The sequence below is a fragment of the Ambystoma mexicanum genome, chromosome 8 (assembly GCF_040938575.1).
Source record: "Ambystoma mexicanum isolate Mex_15411 chromosome 8, UKY_AmexF1_1, whole genome shotgun sequence".
NCBI classification, from domain to species: domain Eukaryota; kingdom Metazoa; phylum Chordata; class Amphibia; order Caudata; family Ambystomatidae; genus Ambystoma; species Ambystoma mexicanum.
In genome coordinates, this window is record NC_090929.1 from 890,385,638 (window position 1) to 890,404,014 (window position 18,377).

Here is an 18,377-nt window from a genome sequence, read left to right on the forward strand (position 1 = left end):
GTGTAACAGGATAGGATAGCAGAGGACAGTAAGGAACAAGGTTGAGAGCTCAGAGGAGCAGGAAAGCAATGAGTAAGCCCACAGGAGTAGGACTGTAAGGTAGAACGCCCAGAGGAAAAAAGGGCTTGGGGCAGCAGAGTAAAGCAGACTGCACGGCAAGGATCCCGAAAGGGCCGGGCAGTAAGGAGTGAACCCTGAGGGACAGGGCCGCTGAACGTAGAAGGTAGCAGAGGACTGTAGAGAGCTGCTAGGCCGAGAACCCAGCGGAAAAGGTAGATAGTAGGCAGCGGAGCGTGATAAGCTGCAAAGTAGGAAGGCCTAGAGGATAAGGGCTGTAGGTAGCCAGAGAGAGGTAGGCTGCAGAGCAGGGAGCCCCAGAGGACAAGGGCTAAGGCAGCCGGAGTGAGGCAGGCTGCAGGGCAGGGAGCCCAGAGGACAAGGGCTGAGGAAGGAAAGCAGCAGAGCGTGATCAGCTGCAATGTAGAGGGTCCGCAGGGCAAGGGCGGAGGCTGGAAGGCAGCAGAGTGTGATCGGCTGCAATGTGGAGAGCCCGGTAGGACAAGGGCGGAGGCTGGAAGGCAGCAGAGCGTGATCGACTGCAATGTGGAGAGCCCGGCAGGGCAAGGGCGGAGGCTGGAAGGCAGCAGAGCGTGATCGGCTGCAATGTGGAGAGCCCGGTAGGACAAGGGCGGAGGCTGGAAGGCAGCAGAGCGTGATCGGCTGCAATGTGGAGAGCCCGGTAGGACAAGGGCGGAGGCTGGAAGGCAGCAGAGCGTGATCGGCTGCAATGTGGAGAGCCCGGTAGGACAAGGGCGGAGGCTGGAAGGCAGCAGAGCGTGATCGGCTCCAATGTGGAGAGTCCGGTAGGACAAGGGCGAAGGCTAGAAGGCAGCAGAGCGTGATCGGCTGCAATGTGGAGAGTCCGGTAGGACAAGGGCGAAGGCTGGAAGGCAGCAGAGCGTGATCCGCTGCAATGTGGAGAGCCCGGCAGGGCAAGGGCGAAGGCTGGAAGGCAGCAGAGCGTGATCCGCTGCAATGTGGAGAGCCCAGCAGGGCAAGGGCGGAGACTGGAAGGCAGCAGAGCGTGATCAGCTGCAGTGTGGAAAGCCCAGAGGAGCAGGGCTGTGAGGCAGGGAGCCTGGAAGGCTATGGCTGGAGGCAGCAGGGTGGAGCAAGCAACAAGGCAGGGTCCAAGCAGGAGTGAAGGTAAGCAGCATACAAGATCCGTAGAAAGATGCAAAAGGTGGAGGAAGAACTCTCAGATGCAAGAGGCTGAGCCACTGCAGGCAGCAGCCTTTATACCGCCTAGCCCAGCACAGGGGCAGGCTAATTGGTTGCACCTGGCTAAGCACACCTGCAGGCAATCGGCCACCTCCCTTTCTGTTCCTGGGCTGGTGGAAGCAGGGCAAGTCTCTAGGGCTTCTGGGGGGTGTAGTTCCATTGATAACCAATAGGAACAGCCAGGAATCGATGCTAGTAGCCAGGTGCATTATGGTATACGTAGTTTGTGGGAAAAATGATAAAGTTCCCAAAGTAAATATAGATGGATCCAAGAGTCTGTTGCAAATAAATGATAAACAAATAGTCCATATTGAGCGTAAATGGATGCGCCCATGGCGCAGGCATGACAGAGGATCACCTGGGTGGAAGGTCCTTGGTGATTGGGAGTGAGGTACCTTTTAGGCAAGACATGGAACCCTCCTTATCCTTGTGATAACCAGCTCAACCCTCCCCCGGCCTTTATGGGTCATTATAAGGTAGTTCCCCTTTGTTCCCCTCTTGGGGTAACTAACAGTACTGAGACAAGGAAGAACCAACAGAAAGTTATGAATACTACATACTTTCCCCACTTTAGTACTGAGCCGAGGAACAAACAACTGAGAATTATGAATAGTACACACTTTCCCCACTCTAGTAGTGAGATGAAGAAGAAGCAACTGAGAGTAATAGACACCACTTACTCTCACCACTTTGGTACTGGGACAAAGAAGATGCATGAAGGTCTGGCATGTCCGTGTAATCAGAGTCAGGCAGTATTCATTGATGGTATACACCTGCAGGCCATTAAAGGACCACAGGTGTATAAAAGGTGGAATGCCGAAGCACCACAGGGAATCGGGGAAAGAGGAAGGCACAGCAGAAGGAGGCGTGCAGAAGCGAGAGAAGCTGACCAAAACCCTGGGGGTGCTGCTAGTGTGATTCTGCAGGACGGAGATCCCACAGAAGAGAAAGCAGGAAGCAGGCGCTGCCGAGAAACGGAGGCGGATCTGTGCACGAGAGCCAGATAGTTCTGAGCGAAGCACCCAGCGAGCAGACTTTCCCTCTCAGGGAGAAGCTGTTAACAAGAGCTGCCGGGTCCGCGTAAGTGTCAGGGACACTAGGACCACCTGGGCGGTCCAAGAGACCGTGCATCTAGTAGCAGTCCACAGGAACAAGCAACGTTGCCTTTAATGGATACTTAATCACATGAAACATGCAAAGTTGCCTTTATTGAATACCAAAATGAATGAAAGAAGCAAAGTTGCCTTTATTGAATACCGAATCAAATGAAAGAAGCAAAGTTGCCTTTATTGAATACCAAAATGAATGAAAGAAGCAAATTTGCCTTTATTGAATACAGACTAGAATGAAATATGCAAAGTTGCCTTTTTTGAATAAAGAATTGAATGAAAGAAGCAAAGTTTCATTTATCGATTAACTAATTGAATGAACCAAGCCAAGCAGCATTTTTTCAAAACTGCATTGAATGAAGGAAGTAAAGTTGTATTTATTGAATACTGAGTTGAATGAAACATGCAAGGCTGCACATTTTGAGTACTGAACTGAATGAAATAAGCAAAACCTGCATTTATTCAACACTGACTGAAAGGGAAGAACAAACCTGCTAAATATTGAACAATGAACAGAAAGCAATAAGGAAACTAAGTTCAATGAAAGACTCTGAGGACAAAGTTAGAGTCAAGGTTGTGAAACCACTGGTATATTAAAGTGTGGAGCTACATTGGAGAAACTACTTTTTTGGCTGAATATTGAACTACTCAAGAAGACCTGGAAGTTCCCGGTTGCGTGACCTGTAATGGGTGGACCGTTTGGTCTAAAACTGCACCAAGACCAGAGAACCCATATATGCTAACAAGGAAATTTGCTGTTGTGGAAGAAGGAAAACCATTGGTGTATGCTAGACTTGGGGAAGGGAACCCTGAGTTGTAAAGACTTGTTGAAATACAAAACCAAAGCTCCAAGATACTTCTTTTTGTGTTATCTTTTGATATTGGTCTTGAGGAAGAAAACCCTGAGACATGCTGCCCTGAAACTGTATTGAACTTGGGGAAGGGCATCCCGACCTTTACAAAAGTGTGGAATTATATTGCTTCAAGTCCGAAAGAAGGTAAATTGAACATTGTAATGAATTTACTGACATTTGGGAAAAATAAGCTGTAGAGTAAGCCCGAGGTGGAAATAGCTCAGAACATTACTTCTAGAACACTGTTTAGTTTATGGTTTACATCCCTACACATTGCTTTGTCTTAGTTGTGAGGGCAAGTATAGGTTTTGGACACAGACAGACCTTTCAGTTGAACATATTGACACATACTTTCCTTAGTTTCTTTAGGCAGGGAAATCCTCGGCAGATGTGCTTAGTCTATGGGTAGGCGGGAAGAGAGAGGAAGATGCAAGGTAGCCGACATTGACATCCGCTGCCATCATCACAGAGGACCGCTCCCCACAGACACAGACAGACCTTATAGTTGAACATATTGATACAGACTTTCCTTAGTTTCTTTAGGCAGGGAAATCCCACCTTAGCATAGGGCAAGTTAGGCCTTACTCCATTCTGAAATTTCATTAATAAAAGCTTTTGTTGTACATTGAATCTGTTTTCTGTGTCTCCTTCAATGATGCCAATCTCACACTACCTCCTCACGCTGTGCTGCTTGTGGCTGGCGGCATCCTCGCCACTTGCTCTTCATTTTCTTTTTATTTTTCGTTGGTGGCTTCTCTGTCTGGTCTCTTTGCAGAATGGGAGTTTGCTCTCCCGTGGTAGCCCGGACCAGGGACTGCCTGACAGTTGGCTTGGGTAGCGTGTCCTTTTGGCCCTCCTCCTTGATCGACTCTCTCGCTCCCACCAACCTCTGTTCGCTTCATCCTCAGCTGGGCTTCCTCGCACGGCTGTTCGGTGTCTCCTGTACTCCCTGACTGGAACTGATTTTTTAAATTCTTGGTTTCCCTAAGCCCTTTTGTATTTCCCATGCCCGGTCAATGAGGGAAAAAGACTAGACCGCGCACTCTGTTTAGGAGTAGTGATCGGTATGTTCTCATTCACCCTCTTCATCACAGTTTCTTCACATGTTTTACATAGGGGAAAACCAGATATGTGGCTATTAGTCAATCTTTAGTGTTCTAAGGTAACATTACAATAAGCCATAAAGTTATGTGGTATTGAGAGGGGACATCAGATTCTAAGGGAAAGGGGGCATACCATGTCTCGTCCGTCAAATCTCCTCCAGTGCCATGTGGTTTGTCTCCCTGCATGTAGTCTTCCCCACAGATTGCCATCGCCAGGGTTAGGCTCAGGCAACTTCCACCTTTCCATGGCCACATGGGGAGAGACTTTCCCCAGGGAGGGAGTGATGATATTGTCAGATTCATTACAGCATGCGGGAGGCATGTCCAGAGTTTGGGCAAACTGAGGGCAGGCAATTTTTCTGCAGAGCAGTGCCAGAGTCCCGAACATGGCCGAATTAGTGTCTCTAACTAGCCATAACTTTGGGTGTGTGCTCATCGTGGTGCGGGCCAGTGCCAGTGTGTACAGGGGAGTGCTCTCACCAGCAACATCTTATAGAAGATGAACCTTCACTCTGTGATAGCCATGCTAGTGGAAGTTGGCGTCTCTGACTCCAATTAAGTTGAGTCCTTCCATTGGCTTCAGAGGAAGGTGAGTCAAGTGCAGGCGAAAGCATGGCTCATACACAATCATAACCTGAGACCCACTGTCAAGCCCAGCTTTTTTTGGCATACTTTTAAGTACACTGGAACTGACTTGATGGGTCTAATGAGGCCAGGCCATGTGGCGTGGTTAGAATGGTGATGGATGTCAAGCCTGGCACAGCTTACTTGTTGCTTGCCACATGGTTTGGACTTCACTGTTTTGTCATGTTCAGTCTTGGCACAGTGTAGAGCTGACGTTGCAGTTTCAGCTGTTTATCTAGAACCTCTTTGGCTTTTCCCGACATCACTCTTACTGGTGTGTCCCTTTTGCACAGTCGAGTGAAATTCTCATCAGCAACACAACTGTGGCAGTAACACCACAATGGAAGTGGCACAGAGAAGGATGTATGGAATTCTTTGGACTCTTGCACCCCGCGGTAGGATTGATATTCCTACTTATTGCAGAAAGGAAATGTGCCTCTACCTGTTCCATACTGTCTTAGGAAGAGGGTACACACACTTCTGGGACCAGCCCACTTATCATAAAACACCACCCACTCCCGCTCCCAGGTTCGACTTTGCACTACGGCCATGAACTCATGCTAGAGAGATAACAGTTTAAGCATAAAAACTTAGCATTTATTTGACAGAAGGCCAAAATAAAAAGACAGGAAATTTAGTAAAATTGGAAGAAAATGAAAGTTATAAATCACAGATACTTAGAACACAGTCTCATGTCACTTTCCTTTTAGCCAACGTTTAGGACCCCGATCAGCTTTACGACCGGCCTCTCATCCCTGGATGTCCCTCCTCTGGTCAGACACTGCACTCGGTTCTGCTCCCTGGCCAGCCCTTAAGTGAGAACGTACCAAGGAATGCCGCTTAGGGGTAAATGAGAATCCGGGAACCTGCACTCTCTCGGCACAAGCCCGCAGAAGAGTCCCTCACTATTAATGTGGGCATGCATTCTTATAAGATTGGGCTGTCAATCAGAATGGTGCAATCTTCCAAAAACTTCCTTCAGTGAAAAACATGTTTGTGCTGGTGGAAAACCCCCACTCGGTATCGATCCAAGGCACTCCTTTCCCCTCCCAACTCGTTGCCCAGCTGCAAACTCTCCGGTATTTCTCTAATCAGAAGTGCTCGGGTCAAGCTGCTTTTCTAATCCGAATGAGGGCCTGTTTACTAAGGATGGCAGAGCCATGGTTGCGAAAGAAAAATATTCCGGGGAAGCTGAAGCATATGCATTGCAATTAACCCCTAGTGAGCAAGCTCTAAAGGTCCTGCACTCTGCTAGTTAGTTCACAGTATTACAAGACTGGCCACCTAGGTGCTTTAATGCTTTCATACTGCAGGTCTGCAAGCACTCTAATAATGCCTCTATTAGCTACTAAACCCAGTAACATTCCACCCCTTAGAGACCTGCACGTTTAATATAGCTCACTATGCTTGATATCTATGCTCTGCTAAAGCATTACTAAGCCATCTATAAATGTATGGTTATCAGCATTTAGTACACTCTTCGAATAAGTTATTAGTCTTAGCTGTTAATACAGCAAGCTATAGGCCTAATATGCAATATGGTTAGGTCAGTGAGTCAATGCACCTGCACTAATGCATCTACACTTTACAGTGCACATACCTGAGAGATTGTTCTGCTAGGAAGTCAGCTGGACTTGCAGCACTCTTCCACCTGTTTCAGTTGGGCAGCCATTGGTTCCAGGGTTGTTGTCTTTCCCTGGCCAGAATGTTTGTGCACCGTGATATAACCCGTCTCCTCTTCCAGGGGCCGGTCGGACCGTAGCAACTCTTCATATGATGGTGGCTATCAATGTTTGCACACAAATGCAGTTGTAGCAATCAGATTGCCGCCTCCTTATCTCCCAGTAGAACCTGTTTCAACTGATTTAGGTTCAACTTGTCAGCTTTTATGACTTTTCTTTGGGAACTAGATGGAGGATTTGTTAATTCTGCACTACATAACTCTGACTGCTTTGCTGCAGGTGGTGGTGTGAAATTTCATCCTGAGTTTTTATCTGGGTTTGATGGTAGTAAAATCCCTTTCTAATGCCTCCATCACTTTCTGCAACTTGAGCACTGGACGCAGGGCACAGAGCAACTGTACTGTCAGTACTGCTGGTCCTCCTAGCGCCTCATTAATTTGCTGCTGCTTCTCGCTGTTGGACACCTTTCAGTCTTGCAGCATACGATTAGTGTTGAATATCCATTGCTCATAAGCCTCCTCCCCTTTTATTTATTTATTTATTGATCATTTGTAAGGCGCTTTATACAACAGAATTGTGTTTCAAAGCGCCCATGATCCGATGTGTAAGACAGTGTAGTTAGTGTAAGGAACTCATGGTGGCAACAGTAAAGACAGACACAAGTGATCACAGTCCAAGGGTGTTTATTAAACTGTATAATGGGTTAGAAAAACGCCTAATCTAAACCTAAATCTAAGAGGGTAGCAAGCTACAACCATCAAATAATATTAAGGCAGTCCTAGTGGCGTCTTGTCAAATAAAAAGGGCCTATACTAACAAACATGTTGCAAATCCTTACAACTAAGTTACAAAGTAGTGTGGGATGATGTTCACAAGAAAAGAAAGAAGTGTTCACCAAATGATAAGTCAGGATGGTAGGGCTGGGCACCCTTCCCCATGTTTCCAGCACGGGACAAGGCAGGATTTGAGGACAGCACACTCCTGGGCCTCGCAAGCACGAGGATACTGTTCCTTTCAACGGTGCCAGGACCTTCTGGGGCCAAGTCTCTTTCCTGTAAAGTCTCTTTTCCTTAGAAGGCCGGCTGAACCAAAACCAATAAACAAAACATAGGTTCCTTTGGAAATCTTTCACATTCGGCAATTGCTATTCACCCCTTTGGATCCCCCTAGCCGAGCTCCAATCCCTCTTGCAATGTTGGCCTCCCTCAATCGGGTTCACTACAGCCTTTCACTCAAAAAACGTATCATTCAAAAGTCTCATTGGGGGTCATTACGAGGTTGGCGGTATCCGTGCCGGTAAATACCGGCACGGCTGCCACCAGTCATTAATTTTCTGACGCCCAGGAATGGGCAATTACCAGGGCATAACAGCCCCGGCGGACCCGGTAATTGCCCATTCAAGGGCACTGGAAAATATGACTCCCCATTCCCATTTGAGTCCCATTGGACTCAATGGGAATGGTGAGGACGGATACACCAGTACCATTCATAAATGGTGCTGGTGCATACCTCAAGGTCTGCGAGCAGGGGCGATCCTCCCGCCAGGTCAGACCTGGCAGGCTGAAAGGAACCCGCTCGCAGAACTCGCAGTTTGCCGGTCCAGAAACAATGGTAGCAGCAAGCTTACCGGTACCGTTGTTTCCGGACCGGCAAACTTGTAATGAGGCCCAATGTCTTTTTAAACAACTATCCATTGTGGACATCCCTCAGTGTGAGAAACTTGAAGGTGTCTCCCTGGCTAGTCCACGGGGATCTGTCATCCAGGTGGCCAGGATACGGCCATCGTTATTGGATCCTGTTCCAGTTCCTGGAGGTGGACTAGTGAGGCAGGATCACCTGGATGGGATTGGGACACCGATGGGTGAGAAGCGGTATTCCCCTTCTTTCAACACCTTTTCCCCTTCCTGCCCCCCCACCCCCTTTCCGATACAAATACCTTTGCATGACAAAACAGAGAGTAGACTAAAAACAGAGCCCATTTACCTGACATGTCCCAATACAAGGATCAGGTAAAGTCAGGCAATTGATCAGAATCACCCACATCTGACAGGCCTTTCCCTTCCCCACAGGGATAAAAGGTGGAGCAAGAGAGCATAGTACGAACAAGCCAGATTGCACGACGAGACAGCTATCCAGGCCCGGCAGTTCAAGAGGAGGAGAAAGGTGGCGAATATCGAGAGGCAGACAAGGAGAGACATGTCATTGCCCATTTCGAAGGTAGACCGGCAAAACCTCTGCAAAGGAAATCGTAGGACTGCGGACAATAGTCCAAGTGTGCTGCAGCAGATGTCAACGGTCCACAGAGCGTGTTGACGCTGATAAGTGAGAGCGATGGAATCTCCAGCTACCGTGGTACAGGCCTTGACTCTAGTTGAGAGGCAAGCCAAGCAGTACATCACAGCCAGTGAGTCGAGGGGAGAGCCGATAAGAGCTGGGCTGTGGTGAATGAAAGTCGCAAAGTGCAAACTGAACTAAGTTCAAAGAACTGTAAAAGTGTTAATGGGAGACCAGCTGCAGAGGGAATCGGCAGCACGTGGGTGTTGCTCCGAGAAACTCTGGTCAAGCCCCATCTGAGTGAAACTACAGATACCAGAAGGCCGTAGGAGAGCCCTCAAGTTAGGTCAAAGTAGTCATAGAGGAGGTCAAGCAAAATCCCTGTACAGTCGAAAGCCTTTGACCTAAGAACTATAAAGAAAGCACGTAGGTGAATCCCACCACTGGAGATTAAAAGGGGTTAGCGCCTGGAATAGTGAAACCGGGGCTAAGTCTAAAGTCCCAACCGAGGGATGACCACTAGAACTGTTTAAAAGGACATTAAGAGAAGTCAGAGGAAAAGCCCGGCAGAGGTAGGTGGAAACTAAAGAGGGGTCTGCGCCCGGAAGAGGGGGAACCCAGGGGTGAAGCCATCACCCAACGTGAACTGTGGAAACAAACTTAAATTTTTGTTAAAGGGACTTTGTTTGTTATTAAATACGTCAGGCCCACAAAGGCAAGAGACTTTCAAGGGAAACGAGACTTGGCCATCGCCAGTCCAGACATCTGCAAGTGGAACTGTCGACTCATGCTGGGAAAGCTCAAGTGTGTGCTGGGCTCCAACCTCCCATCTTACCCCGCGCTCAAAACGTAGGGAAGGGAGTCCCAGGCTACCGTATCCTGACATATTATTTGCGAACACTTCTTTCTTTTCTTGAAAATCATCCCTCACCCTTTTTTCATTAGTTGTAAGATTTTTAATTATTTTTATTTTTTATTTAAAAAAACTTTATTTAGTACAGTGACAGATGTGTAACCTCAAACACATACTTAGACAAGTAAATTACAACAGCGTATTACGCTAGCATCAGTTTACTGTGCCCGTTTCAGAAGTCCAGCATCAGAGCATTAATTATTATTCATCATAACGTATTTTACTGTTCATCATTCATTTTCTGTAAGCATTCTCAGAATGGGCCCCATGTGTCCTTTGGTCTGCAGCTGGGTACAGTCAATAAAATATATCCCTTCTCCATTTTGTTAACATATGTTAGTTTCCAAAGCCATTCACTAACAGGGTGGTCGTTCTGGATTTCCAATATTTCAATATGCCTTTTTTGGCAATTAAACAGCCCATATTGAAGAGTCTACAGGTTTTCACTGTTACCTTCCCAATATCCCCTAGCAGGTATTTAGGGAGTGAGAGTGTAGGGGGTATTTTAGTAACATTGTATAGAGCATCGGCCACTGACTGCCAGAACTGGGTAATCTGTGGGCAATTCCAATACATGTGTAGGGAGTCTGCGGCTGCCTCGCCGCATTTTGTACATTTCTCACTGACCTCTGGTGCAAATCTCCAAAAACGTGCAGGTGTGTAGTGTAGTTGATTGAGTATTTTAAATTGTATTAGTCTGAATTGTCCAGTTAGGGAGATCTCTTGTCAAGCGGCACCAGCGCAACCATTGCTCATCGTGTATTGTTATTCCTAGATCCCTCTCCCATTTACCTTTGGCTCTATTGATGGGTGTTTGACTGGCCTGGCATGCTTTGTACAATCTGGACACAAGTCTCCTGGGGTCTTTGCTGCTTGCTAACATTTCTACTAGCTCGCAAACATTCCATTCTTGGGGAAAGGAGGATCACTGTCGGCGGAACGTCATCCTCATTCTAGACTATTGAAATGACCTGATTGGGTTATTGCCCAACTTGGCTGTGAATTCTTCGAGTGTGACAAATGTTCTGGTGGGGAACAGGTCATGTAGAGTCAATTCCTCTCCAGCGTCCCACATATTTTTTATGTCTTTGTCATATGTCGGGGGGAGCCCCGGGCAGTTCCACAGATTAACCAATCTGCAGTATGGTGTTGCTACCCCTAGTCTCTTAAACAGTCTCAATCAGGCATTTAATGTTTTGCGGACCGGGTCGAATGAGCATGTGTTGGTCTGCAAGGATGATTGACTTTAAGTTTGTGGGCGAAGCTCTATATGTTTCCAGGGCTTGGTGTATTGGAATATCATCGGCAGAGTACCAGTAGCCTGCATATTGTGTCTGCAAGACAATATAGTAGAGCTCAAAGTCAGGGGCCGTAAGGCCGCCTTGTTCAAATGGTTCAGCTATTCCCTCCCATTTCCTTCATGGAACACCTGTTCCCCATGTGAATTTGATTGCTAAGGAGCGTAGTTTATCAAAGAATGTTCGTCACGGCCATACCGGAATATTGCAAAAATAATACAGCAGTTTGGGAACCACTATCATTTTAAGTATTGAGAGTCTGCCGTATAATGACATAGGTTACCTTGCCCATAGTTCTAGTTTGGCCGCCAGCGTGTCTAGGTAAGTCTCATGGTTATTAGCGAGTAGGGAGTGGTGTGATCAAGAGATCAGTATGCCCAGGTATTTAAATTTATGTGGGACCCATCTGAATCCCATTAAGACTATTAGGATGTGTGTCCCATCAGTCAATGGGAATAGTTCTGTCTATGCTTCATCGATTTGGTATTCGGAATGTGTTGTAAATGTACGGACCTCCTCCATCACTGGAGTCATATTCTGTTCCGGGTTGCAGATATATAACAGTGTGTCGTCGGCATATAGGGATATAATCAGTTGTGGTCCCGCTATGTGGAGACCCCTGTGTCTATGTTTATCTCACATTATACGGCAAGAGGCTCCATCGTCAATGCAAAGAGTAGTGGGGATAATGGGCAGCCCTGTCTCGTACCCTGTCCCATGTGAAAGGTGGGTGAGAGCGTGCCGTTAGTGCAGACTCAGGCTGTTGGGTTAGTCTATAATAGTTGTATGAATTCTGTTAAGTGATCCCCTAATTGCATCCGATGGAGGCCTCTGAAAAGTAACTGCCAAGAAACAGAGTTGAAGGCCTTTTCAGCGTCGAGTGAGGCTGCCTTAGCCCTGACTTTTGTATTTATTTGGGACATAAGGTAGAAGAGTCTACATATATTAAACACTGTAAAGCGTCCAGGGATAAATCTGGGTTTGTCTAGATGAATCAGCATTGACATGCAAGTCAGAAGGCGGAAGGATAAGATTTTGGCAAAAATGTTTCTGTCATATTGATCAGAGATAATGGTCTGTACGAGGCCATTTCAGAAGCTGGCATGTTCGGTTTTAGCAGTACAGTATTTACGGCTTCTGAGAGTGTATGTGTTAATTAACTGGCCGGCAGGGACTCTTCCCAGACCCTCAGCAGTTTGGGTGCAAGGATTTGTCGGGGATCCTTATATAGTTCGACTCCTATCCCATCAGGGCCCATTAGTTGTAAGTTTTGGCAATAGGTTTCTTAGTATAGGACCTTTTTTATTTTGACACAACGCCAATAGGACTGCCTTATTTTCATTTGATGGTCGACGTTTGCTCCCATCTTACATTTAGGTTTAGATTAGGTGTTTTTCCAACCTGCATACAGTTTAATAAACACCCTTGAACTGTGATCACTTATGTCTGTCTTTACTGTTGCCACCATGAGTTCCTCAGTGTCAGGATCGGGATGTGACTCAATTGAAACACATTGCGGGACCCAGCAGTTTCAAAAACATAGTCAGAGAGCCTCTAACCCTTCCATTGCCACCAAGGAATCAATATGGTTTGATATCTGTAGCAGTAGGGAAGCTATTAGCCCCCCTGGGCAAAGAGGAATGATTCCTACAGACTTGGTTCGGATACCCCTTCAGGGGTTCTACATAAGATTAGCCCCAAAATCTGGTTTAGCACAGAAGTTCGGGATAGATGTCTTAGCGGGCGTTATTGACCCCGACTTCTGGGCAGACGTGAAGGTTTTCTTACAGAATCTTGGCAAAGTCCCTTTTGAGGTACGCCGGGAGACCAAATTGAGCAGGGAATTCTGGAAAGAGCTCTGTCAATTCAAAGAAAGCGAACCAGATAAAACCGAAAGAGTTAACTTAGGCTTTGGGTAAGCGCGATAAATATCTTAACATCGAAGACAAGAAAGGAGAAGAATCCACCATCTATCCCAACCTTACATTTGCCCAACTAAATGATCCAGCCCTCGCTGAAGCTTTCTTACAAGCAATTTCAGAAGAGGAAGGCATAGAGAAAGGAAGTGCCTTTTTCTTCTTAAAACTTGGGTTACTTTACTGACTATGCTGATGCAGGAGATCACTGGGGGAGCCTTGTCCCAAGGATTTGCGGTGGAAAGGGTGCATAGAGCCCTAACGAGGAGGCCGCCGCCGGGTAATCCGCCTAGGCCAATGATCGCCAAGATCCTTATCTATCGGGACCGAGAAAGGATCCTTGAACACTTCTGCAAGGGCGGAACAATACAACGATGGGCAGCGAACATAACTGCCTACCCGGATTACACCCTGCTGGTGCAACTGAGCCTTATGAACTTTGGGTCTGTCAAGAGGAGTTTGCGAGAAGCGGGCCACAAGTACATGTTGCTCTACCCGGCGAAGCTAAAAGTTTTTCATAAAAACAGAACCTTGTTCTTCGATACTCCGGAAGACGCCATGCATGGGATGGCTCGACACGCAAAGCTGCCCCCAGGAGTCGGACATCCAGGCGGGAGATGGAGGGGGAAGACAAAAGTAATGTATAGAGGGAGCACCTGAGGGTTTCGGGACTTAAGACTATGGGACTTGATTATAGTCATTGACGTAGTTTGAAGGCAGGCACGCATAGGTTGGAAGGAAACATGATCCGTGAGCACTGAGACTATTGCTTGGTAAGGGAGCCTCTGGGAGCTAGTCTTTATATCCCCAGTTAGAGTTTAGTCCACTGCGGTGACACCCTGCTGGGCTCTTAGATTGGGATTCCAAGGTAGGACCAAACGCGGGGATGCCTGAGATTCAGGGATGGAGCTGGGTAGTTGTTGGGAGTGGGGTAGGAGGGAGAGGGGGAGGGGAGGGATTGTGTGCTGTGGTTTGTTGTAGTTGGGGAGGGTGTTCAGTTGGGGGGGGAGCCTACACTCTGGGAAAATAAGACGACTCATGGGAGACCTTAAGATAGTCACTTGGAATGTGAGGGGGCTCAACAGCTATTTGAAAAGAAACAAGTTTATGATGTACCTGCGCAGGCAGAGAGTGGACATAGCCTTGTTACAAGAAACTCATTTAACGCAAGCAAAATTGGAAGTGATACGGAAGAAGTGGAAGGGGACGGTGGTAGGAGCGGCATACTCATCTTATGCAAGAATGGTAATCACATGGGTGGCCCCACATGTCCCGTTCCAGCTGCTGAATTCTGCAGCGGAGACAGATGGCAGGATGGTGGTTCTGAGAGGTTGGTGGAAAATAGAGAGATCTGTATTGTAAACACTTTTGCTCCGAATCAAGATACGGCTTTGTACTTTAGGACCCTGTATGGGAAACTCAGTGAAAGTGCGGGGGGCTGTGCTGTGGGGGGGTGACTTTAATTGTGTGCTAAACCCTGCAATAGATAGATCAGATACCAAAGTGGACAGACCCACTCCGGCTGCAAAGGCGCTGCAGTCACTGTTGGCAGATTTTGGGCTGGTCGATGCATGGAGGGCACGCCATCCGCAGAACAGGCAATATTCACACTATACAGCCCCACAGGGCCTGTATACTAGATTATATTATGTGTTTGTCACACACAAATTAATGATTGAAATACCGCAGGCGGAATACAAAGCAAGAGTCCTCTCAGACCTCTCGCCACTGATGGTAGTGTGGCAGTACCGGCCCCCGAGGGGAAGAATACCCACATGGCGCTTGCGGGCAGAGACACTTAAAGACAATGTATTTAGGGAAGACATGCACAAGGAAATAATAAGTTATTTTGAAATAAATACTGGCAGTGTTAAAACAGCGGGCACACTCTGGGAAGACTTTAAAGTGGTAGTGAGAGGAATTGCCATAGCCAAGTCCAGGGGGCTGCAGAATGGGATCCTGGCCGAGTTGCAGGATGCCGAAAATGAGCTTGAAAGGGTATTGGAACAGGGTGGTAACACTAAGGAAGACGTAGAAATGGCACTCAGCCTACAGCAGAAATGTGCAGTATACTGGGAAAGATTATGCAACCTCAATTATAAGAAATATATAGAGAGGCAACACACAGAAGGGGACAAACCAGGGAGAGTCCTGGCATGGCTCCATAAAAATGAGACCCCTAGGCCACCAATCAGAACGATAGTGAGAGAGGATGGTGGCATAGTGGATACGCAAGAGGGGGTTAATCAGGAATTTGCAGAATATTATAGACGTCTGTACGGGGATGAGACAGGAGGTAATAGGGAGGAGATAGGGGCCACGTTGGAAGATATTGGATTACCCCGGATTAGCGCAGAGGAGAGGGAGGAGTTAGATGCCCCGATCACCCTAGAGGAACTACAGGGAGTAGTAGGGCAGCTGCTCACGTGCAAAATCCCGGGAACGGATGGACTCCCAAGCGAATTTTATAAGGCATATAAAACAGAGGTACTCCCTCCGCTGCTGGAGATGCTCAACGAAGCATATGAAGCTGGGAAATTACCAGAATCCTTACGGGAAGCGACCATTATACCACTCCCCAAGCCCAACAAGCCTGGTAGCGACTGCGGCTCTTATATGCCGCTGTCAATGTTGAACCAAGACAGTAAGATTCTAACAGCGGTCTTGGCGAATAGATTGAAGAAGGTCATAAGCAAATTAATACACCCCGATCAGACAGGATATGTCCCGAACAGGAACATCTCAAATAATCTTAGGCGACTCCACCAAGTGGTTGAACATGCTAATGGGGAGGAAGGTGAGATGGCGATAGTATCATTGGACACGATCAAGGCATTTGACTCAGTCAAATGGCCCTGGTTAACGGTGGCCCTGGCCAATTATGGTATGGGACCTGGATATCTTAAATGGGTCGAACTGCTGTGGTTTCTGAAAGATGGCAACTTAGCAGAGGCACCAGACAGGGCTGCCCATGGTCCCCTATGCTGTATATTTTAGCCTTAGAACCCCAGGCGATTTATTTAAGTCAGCAATATGATGCGATAGGCATAGTCGTCGGAGAGATACCACATCTCATTTCACTATATGCAGATGACATGTTACTGTACCTGCGCTACCCAGAAGAGAACCTCCAATATACACTGGAAGTGATGGCGAGGTTTGCAGAACTTTCAGGCATAGCTGTGAACCCCAGTAAGTCTTGCGTGTTCCCGTTAGGCCGATATAGAGGGCTTCCGTTAGAGAAACTCCCGATCCTGCAGATACCATGGGAGGTTACAACATTCAGATATCTTGGAGTAGACGTATATCATACGGTAGAAGCTGAACATAGGCATAACACAGAGAGAGCAGTAGAGAAATTGGAGAGTAGTATGAAATTTTGGACGAAACTCCCCATGGCGATGATGGAACGAGGGGCAATGCTCAAGATGGTGGCGCTGTCCAGATTGTTGCACTGCTTTGCGAACATCCCATACTCAATACCCAGGAAATTCTTTGTCAGGCTGGATGGTATGTGTAGGGAATTTTTATGGCACGGGGTGAGGAACAGGGTAGCCCTGTGGAAACTACAAAATCCATACGGGAAAGGAGGCATTAAAATACCAAACTGGGAAGTTTATTATGTAGCGAGCCAATTACAATATGTAGCCAGATGGCTCTCTGAGGAGCCTACCTTAGAACACAGGTTGCTTCAGAGGGACTGTGCACCATACTTTCTGAGAGAAATTATATGGTTGCCCAAATCGGAATTGGTTGGGCCTTGGGTGGGGAATGTGGCAAAGGGCATGCCGATTAATGGACAAGCCGTCCCCATGTTCCCCACAGATCCCACTGGTCACAGTAGTAGGAAAGGAAAAGCAACTGAGGCTAATGATTAGGAAGCATTGGGAACCGGCTGGGATAGCAGTGACGGGAGATGTGTGGCAGGGGGGGAAGGTACTGGAATTTGAGGAGCTGGTGGAACTAATGGGGTTGATTGCCGGGCAATATATCACGTATCATGGAGTAGTGCGATGAATTAAAGATACCTGGTCTGAGGTAGAACTGGTGGAGGAACCGGACACTACTTTGGATATGATATATGACATAGCAGAAGGAGGACACGAAACGTCTAGAGTGTATGAAATGATAATGTCCTGAGTGGGCAGGGAGGTGATGCAACTTAGACTGGACTGGGAAGAGGAAGTAGGGGCCCCGATGAGTGATGGGATGTGGGAGAGAGAGCAGGGATATCATAAAAAAGTATCAAGAAATTCTAGACTGCAGCAGATACAGCTGTATATAACCCCCAGGCATACCTGACACTAAAAAAATAGCTAAATTCAAAAACTCCAGATGCCAAGTGTGCCCAAAATGTAATGAGGAAAATGCGGGAATGGTACATATGTTCTGGGCATGCCCACTGATAGAGAGATACTGGGGAGAAATAGCACAGAAATTGGAAGACAAGGGGATCCGCATGAAGGTGGATACTGCGTGGGCCTGTTTGCTAGGGGGGTTCCCCAGACCGTGTAAGCTGAAACATGTAAGCAAATTGAAAGATCTAGCGTATGTCCTGGCAAAGAGAAGGATTGCGATGGGCTGGAAAGCGTGTCATAGACCCAATATGGAAACGTGGTGGAGGGATTTGCAGAAGTGGGCGGAGGTGAAAACAGTGGTATGCCAGGAAGCGTGTAAAGGGGAGACAGAAGAAGAAGCCGGAGCCCTAGCGGGTTGGAGGCAATTGATAGCTGAACTATTTGGACCCTCGCATGATGGACCAGGTGATGGAGACTCACTGAGCTCTGCCGAAGTGGAATCCTCACAGCAAGAGGTGGAGACTGGAAATGTGGGGGAGTAGGCTTGGGAGGGGGATGGACGGGGAGACACAGTGGGCTGGAATATAACAATGTATGTGATGTTTGACATGATGTATCCACTGTAAGTTGGGTTTAGTTTGTTTGTTTTTGGAAAATTAATAAAAACGTTTAAAAATAAAAAAATAAAAATAAAAAACCTCTCCAGAAGGTTTTATAAAATCCCAACTGGTAATACCTAAAAGCCACCGAAGGTCATGCTAGGGATCGCACATTCCCATCTCAGAGGCGGGCATTTGGAACACGTTAAAACCCAGGCACATATTAGTGGAAAGTTTCACTGGCCAGGTATCCACGCTGATAGAAAAACCTTTATACAAACCTCCGAAATATGTCAAAAGACCAGCCCCCACATCCCAGTACCTGCCCCGCTCAACCCGTTGCTGATCATAGAAGTCCGCTTTTCTAAAACTGGTATGGACACAATAGGACCTCTAGAAACATCTAAATTTGGACAACAAGTATGT